Source organism: Oryctolagus cuniculus, chromosome 12, assembly GCF_964237555.1.
Source record: "Oryctolagus cuniculus chromosome 12, mOryCun1.1, whole genome shotgun sequence".
In the NCBI taxonomy this organism is placed as follows: domain Eukaryota; kingdom Metazoa; phylum Chordata; class Mammalia; order Lagomorpha; family Leporidae; genus Oryctolagus; species Oryctolagus cuniculus.
Genome location: NC_091443.1, coordinates 72,494,829 through 72,505,127, shown reverse-complemented (window position 1 = coordinate 72,505,127; position 10,299 = coordinate 72,494,829).

Below are 10,299 nucleotides of genomic sequence, written 5' to 3'. Positions count from 1 at the left end.
CTGTCATCCATATGGAAGATGGGGATTGAGTTCAGAGCCCCAAATTTTGCCCTGGTCCAGTCCCATCTTTATGGGCATTTGAGGAATAAATCAGCTCTGTCTCAAATAAATAAAAATAAACAAATAAAATTTTTAAAAAGTAGAACTACCCCATGATCCAACAAACCTACTTCTTGGAATATACTCAAAAGAAATTAAATCAGTACTTCAAAACGATATCTACTCCCGTGTTCATTGACACATTATTCACAATAACCAAGATAAGTAATCATACTAAATGTCCAGTGATTTGTGAATGGATTAAGAAAATTTTGGACCCGCTGTGCTGTAGTGGGGAAAGCCACCACCTGCAGTGTGGGCATCCCATATGGGTTCTGGTTTGAGTCCTGGCTGCTCCACTTTCCATCCAGCTCCTTGCTACCATGCCTGGGAAAGCAGCGGAAGATGGCCCAAGTGCTTGGGCCCCTGCACTCATGTGGAAGATTCAGAAGAAGCTCCGAGCTCCTGGCTTTGGATCAGCCCACCTCCAGCCATTGCCACCATTTCGGGAATGCATTTCGGGAATGGAAGAGTTCTCTGTCTCTGTCTCTCTATCTGTAACTCTGCCTTTCAAATAAATAAATCTTTTTTTTAAATTTTATACATATGTCTACAAACACACACACACACACACACACACACACACTGGAATATTATTCCATGTTTAAAATTAAGGAAATACTATCATTTACAATAATATAGGTGAATCTGAAGGATTCAGTGAAATAAGCCCGGTTCAGAAAGACAAATATTGCATGATTCCACTTCTATGCAGAATCTAAAATTATCAGGCTCTTGGAAGCATACAGTAGAAGGGTAATTGCCAGAACCTGGCAGGTAAGGGAAATGGGGCAATTGCAGCCAAGCAATGTTGACTTACATAGCATAGATAAGTTCAGGAGATCTACTGTACAGCATGGTGGACACAGTTAATATCTGCATTGTATACTTAAACTTTGTTAAGACAGTAGATCTTAAATGTTCTCACCACACACAAAACATAGAACTCTATGAGGTGATAAACACATTAGTGAGCTTTATAATGATAATCTCTTCACAATGTAATCAGATTCCAAAACATCAGAGTTTTGGAATCAGTAAGCATACACAATTTGTATTTGTCAACTATATCTCAATAAAGCTAAAAAAATAGAATAAAGGGCTCACTCTGGCTGATCTGCAGAGAACGGACAATAGGATGGAAGAATAAGCAGGGAACTAAGAGTTTATGGTGGTGATTAAGACATGAGACTAAGATAATTTAGACTAGAGTATCTGTGGATACTGTGGGGGTGATCTATGGTGTTATGGCAGTTGATTGGATACTGGATAAAGTTTGGAAGTGGAATTTGCTGATAATTTGGCTACAGGAGTAAGAGGCAGCACTGAAGGATAACTCCAGGTTTGGTCATGTTGGTAGTAGGGTGTCTTGCTGCCTTCCTGGCACCATGTCTGTACACAATCACTCTTCCTCCCCTCCCCTCTTTGTTTTACTACTCTATTTCTTCCAATACCAAGGGCTTTCAGGTCTCTTTACACAAATATCTTAATGTGACCTATCTCCCACCAGGCCTGCCCTCTTTGACGTAGCCTATGAATCACCTGCATAATCACTGATTAGCTATTTTCACAAAAGGAAATGAGCAACAAGTTGATAATTTGAAAAAGGAGGGACTTTTTTTTAGCATGAACTATTTCATTTATTTTATCCTCAGAGCAACCTTTCTGAAAACATGACTAGTAAGTCAATACATCTGGGGTCCAACCCAAACCTGCCTGTCTCTAGGATCCACACTCTTTCATCTATCCCATGCCCTGGCACAGCAGAAGGGTGTGTAATGAATTTCTGCATGAAGAGGCTACCAAGGATTGGCTTTTTCTCTAGAGGTGCCTGAGAAAGAAAAAAAAGTCAGAATGCTACCTTAGAAGTACATTTGCTTCCAGGGTTTGAGATAATTTTAGGAATGACAATTTACTACAATGCTAAAATACCTATTTCAGAGTCTAGAATCCCTACATGTCCTATGGGTACAAAGTCTACTGCAGTTTGAGTCCCTTGGAATAGCCTGGTAGTAAATGATGAAAAATAAAGTTAGAAGTTTAATTTAGGTATTTCTTCTTTTTTCACCAGACTCCAAGAAATGTAGGCTTTACCATTCCTGGCACAGGCTTGGAGCTCATGCGCATCTTTTGTAATGTGATTGTACCCCATCACATCTATTCCAGATCCCTTTAACCTTCACCTTTGTCTATGGGTTTAGGGAAAGAATGGGCCATTAATGATGCCATCAACTTAACAGACCATGTCAACTTCTCCATTTAGGCCTATAAGACAAAAATCAGACCATCTGGATTTGCTAACTTTCCTGCAGCTATGAAGTTTATTCTTCCTGATTAGGAACAGGGACATTATGAGAGACAGGAAATGAGGAAGGCTAAAGTAATAAATCTCATCAAGGTAACTTTCAGTCCTGCAATTATATAATTTAATTAGAATAAGCTTATCTAATAATTAAGGGTATTAGTCCGTATTTGTTTCATTGCTTCAGAAAATTGTTTGTGCCACAGTATCATATACTAAAGTTTATTCATTATCATATTGGTAGTCAATCTACTTCTTTTTAAATTTTTTATTAATATAAAAAGGACAGGTTTCATGTATTTCACAGATAAGATTCTAAGAAAATAACCATGCTTTCCTCCCTCTCTTAAGACCATTTAGCCCAAAGCCTAGACTTCTCACTTAAAATCTCCTCTGGTTATTCAGTAATCTCCACAGAAATGTTTAAAATGCATGTAGCATCAACACATTTAAAACAGAACTCCTAATTTTCCCCTCAACTCTGATTCTCCCATGGTGAGTCTCATCTCCACCAACAATTCATCTACCTAGTTGCTTGAGCCAAAACCTTGCACTGTTTGATTAATCTATTTCCTATTCTCTTAAATGTATCCACAATACTTCTAATTCTCTCATTTCTTTCTTTTCCAATGTTCTCATGCATATCTACTGCTATGACTTTGGTTAAAATATCAGCATCCATCATATGGATTCAAATAAATTTAAATAATTTATTAATGGATTTTTTCCTTCTTGTTTCCCAGCACAGACCTCTCCCTACTTATAATGGTTTGTGTTACATTTCTTTTACTTCATGATGTTGAAAGGTATACCCATACAACTATTCTGTTTTTCACTTTCAGCATGGCATTAAATAAGTTATATGACATGTTCAACATTTTATTATAAAACAGGTTTGTGTTAGATGATTTTTCCCAGATGTAGTTCAGTGTAAATGTTCTGAGCACATTTAAGGTAAGCAAGGTTAAACAATGATGGGTAGGTTTGGAACATTAAGTATATGGTTTAGTTTTTTTTTTTTTTTTGACAGGTAGAGTTAGAGAGAGAGAGAGAGAGAGAGAGAAAGATCTTCCTTCTATTGGTTCACTCCCCAAATGGCCACTACAGCCGGTGCTGCGCCAATCTGAAGCCAGGAGCCAGGTGCTTCTTCCTGGTCTTCCATCCAGGTCCAGGGGCAAAAGCACCTGGGCCATACTCCACTGCCCTCCTGGGCCACAGCAGAGAGCTGGACTGGAAGAGGAGCAACCGGGACCAGAACCCAGCGCCCATATGAGATGCTGGCACCGCAGGCAGAGGATTAACCAAGTAAGCCATGGAGCCGGCAACAACATGGTTTAGTTTTTAAATTTATTTAAGAGGCAGATAGGTAGAAGGAGAGGGGAGAAACAGAGAGTGAAGGAGCTGTTTACTCCCCAAGTGGCCACAATGGCCAGGGCTGGGCCAGGAATGAGGAGTGGCCAAGTGTTACACTACTACAGTTGTAATGACCTGTGATTACTTGGAAATTTGTTGTATGTGGGTGAAATGGTCATCTTCCCATTTGATTATTATTTATAGCCCTTGACTATATTTACACTAAACTTGTGCCTTTTTGCTTTTTAATATTGAACTCCTTATTAAGTGAAGCATTAAGCCCTTGACTGTAATCTAAATTAAAAATATGTTATCTCAAAAGCACAAAAAGAAAAGAAAAGAAGAGAGAGAAAGAGGCAGGGGTACAGGGATGAATGGGACAGAAGCAGACAGAAGAAAGGAGGGAGGGAGGAAGATGATATCATTAAATTCTTAGAATTGTATCTAATGCAAATCAAAACCACAATGAGGTTTCACCTCACCCCAGTTAGAATGGCTCACATTCAGAAATCTACCAACAACAGATGCTGGCGAGGATGTGGGGAAAAAGGGACACTAACCCACTGTTGGTGGGAATGCAAACTGGTAAAGCCACTATGGAAGTCAGTCTGGAGATTCATCAGAAACCAGAATATAATCTATGAACAATAATGAATCTGTTAAAATTAAGAAACTAAACTAAAATTTAATTTTTAAAAAAAGTTGTGAATCAGAAACTCAACCCAAGTCTCCCTCAGAGGTGGCCAAAACCCAATAACTTGAGCCATCACTGCTGCCTACCAAGGTCTGTACTAACAGGAGGTTTGAATCAAGAGTGAAAATGCTCTGATGTGAGACACAGGCATCTTTACCACCAGCCTAAACGCTCATCCCTGCATTTTCAACTTATGGTACATTTATCAGGATATAAGTCCACTGTATGTCAAATAGCATCTGTAGTTCATTCCCAACAGACAGGATTATCATGTCTTTCTATTCAAAACTCTACAGTGGTTTCTTGTCTTTCTTGGAGTTTAAGCCTATAAAGTTATAAGTGATCTGTCTCTCTCCTGTTACTCTTCTCATTCACGGTACACCTGTCATCCTGGGTTTCTTACTTGCTCTTGATTACAAGCCTCACACTGCCACCTCAGGGCCTTTGCACTGGTTGTTCCCTCTGTCTAGAAATAACCTTTTTTTACAAATTCCAAATATTACTTATTTTATTCAATTATATGTTCAATAGTTACCTTATCAAAGAGACCTTTCCTGATTACATTAATAGAAAATAGAAACACTTACTTTTCTATCTCACTAATACTGATTAATTTTCCTCCTAGGCATGTTGACTATTTGACATACTAAATATTCTGTTAGAAGGGAATAGTTATCCTATGTTGTTGGATGTGAGGAGAAACTCCTGTAGTATTATGACTATGAGGAAGAAGGTGATTGGCAGAAATAAAATTTGGAAGAGGTACTGGAGGAAAAGATTGTGGATTATGGTTTGTGAAAAAGAACTTTTACTCTGTGGTTAAGCTTAATGCTGCCAATGGCCTCCAGGGTATTTATGACCATGGGAGGGATATGTGGAAAAATAGGGAAAGATTTTCAAACTTACATCATTTGTATGTAAGATATGAGAAGTGGAAATTTCAATCACAACTTAGTTTCCCTCCAGCCTTTTCCACATTGAATTGAACTAACATTCCAACCATGTGGTTTCCCATAGAAGAGCAGATATTCCAACTGTAAGGCAATGCTCTGATTAGGGTGGCTCCTTACATTACTGTATTCTATTTTTATCCCCTTCTATGAAGAGTGGTGAGTTGTAAATGCCATAAGACATCACAAGTCCAGGATTTGGCATTGGGCCTGCCATGGCTCACCTCCAGATCCCTAGCTTCCCTAAAGCTACAAGCCTGGTTCTGAGATTATAAAAGCAACACTTTGGCAGCAACCACTTTGAAAATTTGCACCCAGACTGCAATTTCAAGGATTTGAGAAACCACAGAAATACTTTTCTCTTTCCATTTCCAAAAGTGGAAAAATAGAGGGCGTTTTGAAAGATAAAGATATTTCTGGTGAAGTGACTTCTTGACTAAGCCATACTAATACCACTAGATCAGACATTAATTGTCACAATCACCAGATAGGACAGTAAAGTAGAGAATTATGCTTTGTGTATCGCCCCCCTGCCTGAAGCCCCTTCCCCGGCTTTTCTTTCTGTATACAGGGTACAGTGACCATATGCTGTATTTTTTTCATTTGTCATTCCCTTCTGCAGTCAAAAGCTGCTCTTAGAAAACAATCTTATATAAGTGTTTTATTCTTGAGATTTGAGACTATTTACTTTGTCTTCTCTCTCTGCTTTAAAGTATGTTTTTTTTTAAAGTATGCTTTAGCTCTGCAGTATTGTAAAGGCCACACTCTGAGGCATCAGGAGAATGGAGGTAGAAAGCAGGAGCAAACTTAGTTGGGGAAAGTGAGGCACACAGAGAAAAACCCTGTCAGTGAAGCAAAACAGGAATGGGTTACCCTAGAGTCAGAGTCAGAGTCAGAGCAATAGGCAGTAATATGGGATCGGACATATACAAAATAATTCGGAGGTAAAGCCAAGATCCAAATGAGTAAAAGAAGGCCAAATTAATTGTGTTTGAGGTAAGACACAAAAAATAGGAAATGTATGTAATTTGTCTGAATGAATTCCCAGATTTTCAGTGAGGGTGGCAAGTGTGGCTGGAGATGGTTCTCTTTTGGAAACTGAAGACTTGTGGAGGCACAGGTGGACTTCTACTGTTCTGAGAACAAGCTCTTCACCAAGGTGTTTCTCTGTGAGAGGCATTATGCTAATGGATTCAGTTGGCTTATCTCATTGAAGTCTCACAGCTCTATGATGTAATATGTTTATTCCCATCACTAGTTCAAGCTCAAAGAGTTACATGTGTTACATTCAGGATTTAGATCCAGCATTGGCTAATTCTAAAGGCAACACCCACTCTGAACAGCCATATGTCCTCCATATGGTAGAATGTTGGATGAACACACAGCCTGTATTTGACATATAGCAACACTTCCCAAGTGAATGGAGTGAGACCTCCTCAAAACCCTCTCTCATGTAATGCTGTTTCCATGAGATTTTCAATAATCCTGTGATGCTGTGGATTCTGTGATGATAATTTATCTTTTTTCAGGTCTCAAAATTTAGTGAACTAGCCATGGCTTGCAGGATCTAGTCTCTGAAAAACTAACTCAGGACCAGATCTAATGTGCTTATTTTATTTTATTTATTTATTTTTTTGACAGGCAGAGTGGACAGTGAGAGAGAGAGACAGAGAGAAAGGTCTTCCTTTGCCGTTGCTTCACCCTCCAATGGCTGCTGCGGCCGGCACACTGCGGCCGGCGCACCACGCTGATCCGAATGCAGGAGCCAGGTGCTTCTCCTGGTCTCCCATGGGGTGCAGGGCCCAAGCACTTGGGCCATCCTCCACTGCACTCCCTGGCCACAGCAGAGAGCTGGCCTGGAAGAGGGGCAACCGGGACAGAATACGGTGCCCCGACCAGGACTAGAACCCGGTGTGCCGGTGCCACAAGGCAGAGGATTAGCCTGTTGAGCCGCGGCACCAGCCCTAATGTGCTTTTTAATCCAATCCAAATGTGCCTAAGGAAGGCAGTCTTCAATGAGTATAACCATAAAAAAACTATTACGAAGGCATGAGTCGTGACATTTATATTATAAATTTTGTCATCCCCTAATAACATGTCAGGCTGACTAAATTCACCACTGAGTTTCTGATTCCCCAACAGTATTCCCCTGGGGGATATATTGTCCAAATTTCTGAAGGGAATTCTAATAATTAGAACATACTGCCTAATTCTATTTCTAATTTCAAAAAACCCTATTCTGAAATAGATAGATAAGCACTGAATCAATACTTTTCTTGAATCCACTCATCACTCTCTTTGCTGACATTCATTTGCCTAACACAGAAGAGCATTTGACTTTGGGCCATGCCTTAAGACTCAACACTGAACAGGTCAGTCATTATCCGTTGGAAGCTGGAAAGTGGGAGCCACACTGTAATCAGATAATATCTGTAAGTTTCACAATACTTCCCAACAAGCTGAACTTTTCAGTCATATTTAAATCTTAGTCAAATACAAAAGGGCCCTTAATTTGTGTTGAAACTGCTCCTGGGTCCCATATAGATGAAGAAAATTCTTAAAGAGTTGAGCTTCCTGGTTATAATACATTCTGCTTCAATATGGAATAAATTTATTCCTACTGCTGCATATTACTGCTATGTATATAACTTTCACTTCCTGGAAAACTTTTCCTTCTACTTTGTTTATCTAATGCTTTTCTGCTTTTTTTTTAGCCCCAGTTCCTGTCTTCAGAGTTTCTCTGAAACTCTCCCTGGCACCAGGAGATCCTTAACCTAAAATCCCAGGGCATTCATTATCTGTGTCACTGTTGTCATGACTTCTTGGGTTACTTAAGTCTTCTCTATCTACCATACAGGAATATTTTTCACCTTTTCATCTTTGTATTCTTTTGTTTAGAAAAATGCCTAGCACATGAAAGCTATCTAGAAAATGTTTGTTTGATAATACAAACACATATTTCTCTATGAACTTATGATTATCAGAAATACAGAATAAATTTTTTGAAGATAAACACATTATAACAATTGGCATTTGGCCAGAGAATTTTATCCTTAGACCCAGGATGTGTGTTTTGCTTTTGTATATCCATCCACATCATGTGGTCAGCTTTTTTTCAGCACTGGTTCTATACATGGTAGTATATTACAGAAAGAGAGAAAGCAGCAAGAAATAAGGCTTATGGTTCCCAAGACTGCTCTGGTAGCTGATATTCTTGGGGAAGTGGTTTGTTGTTCAGTTCTATGGATTATAAAGGCACTACATATGACATAAACTAAGGAATTGGGTGAAAATCCTTCATGGACCATTAGCAGTTAGAACAAGATAAGACAATGGGCTCAAATAATAAGAAACATCAAGAATTTGTCACAGACACATTTTAAAGTCAAAATAAAAAGGTAAAATTAAACACTATATTTCATTCATCCCGTTACATATTATTTTATGTGTATTTCATATAAAAGTTATATGGAAAAATTGATATATAAAGAGCCATTTTACTTTTTGATATTACATCTTCAAAATCTGCCATGTACTTTGCATTGAACATATCTCAGTTCAGACTATCCACACGTCAAGTGTTCAACAGCCAGATTTGACTAACAACTATCATACTTGGCAGCATAGTTTCAGCCCACTGGTGCCAGTGGGTTTCTACTCCTGCTTATCTTTGGGCTGCTTCACCTTCATCCTTTGTTTTACCTTTTAGTCACCAGACGGCATGTGCAGCTGTTTGCAAGAATTAAAAATCCTTCACTGTAAATATTTTAAGCTGTTTCTTTTAATTTTTTTTTTTTAAACCAGAGCCTGACTTTAAAAAGCATATTAGGGGCTGGCATTGTGGAGCAACGAGTTAATCCACTGCCTGTGATGTTGGCATCCTATCCTAACTGCACCACTTCTGATCCAACTTCCTGCTAATGCGCCTGCAAATGCAGAGGAAGATGGCCCAAGCACTTGGGCCACTGTCACTCACATGGGAGCCCCTGATAGAGTTCCTTGCTCTTGGCTTCAGCCTGGCTAAGCTTCAGCTGTTGTGGCCACCTGGGGAATGAATCAAAAGATGGAAGATTCTCTCTCTCTCTCTCCCTCTCTCTGCTCCGCCTGTCACTTCCACTCCCACCTTGTGTGTGTGTGTGTGTGTGTGTGTCTCCTTCACTCACTTTCTGTAACTCTGCTTTTCAAATAAATAAACCTTTAAACAATAAAATAAAAATTTAAAAGGTACATTGATAATGCCAAAGAATAAATACCAAAAAGTCATCCATGGGTTGATGGAAAAGGACAGTCACAGAAAACAAACTTTAGCAGCACCTCAAACCATGATTCCAAGAGAGCAATTTTGGCAATCAGACTTTTGGAATTATCAGTCATGCTGGGAAAGGTGTCTTGTACTCTTTTTAGCAAACAAACTTTCATTGAATTCTTCCTCCTTTCCTTCTTTGACTCCATTGCTCTAATTCTGTGCACACTTAGCAATCTGCAATTTGGCTTCCAATGTAGATCTGCCCACCAAATAAGAAAGCATTAGCTATGCAGATTAAAATGCCTAGCACCGTTGTGACATAATCAGGCACCTGAATTCAAAGGTCTCTACTCAGCAGCATCTTGCTGCCCCATGGCAGACCCTGCAGAAGTCTGCTCTATTGCTTCCAGTAATAGACGTGACCTGGCAGGTTTTAACTCTGTGCTTGAGCTTTCCCTCTGTGAAATGAGAGGAGATGGATTTTATTCAACTTTATGGTCATGGAGAGCTGGAAGGATCTGTAGGTCTACTGGTCCAAATCCATAATTATGGAAAGGAAAGTAGGGCCCATGAGGATTTAAAAATTTTCCCATGGTCATGCAGCAAGTTAGTAGCAGAACAAAGATTATGACCCATGTTTTCTGCCTCTTAAAAG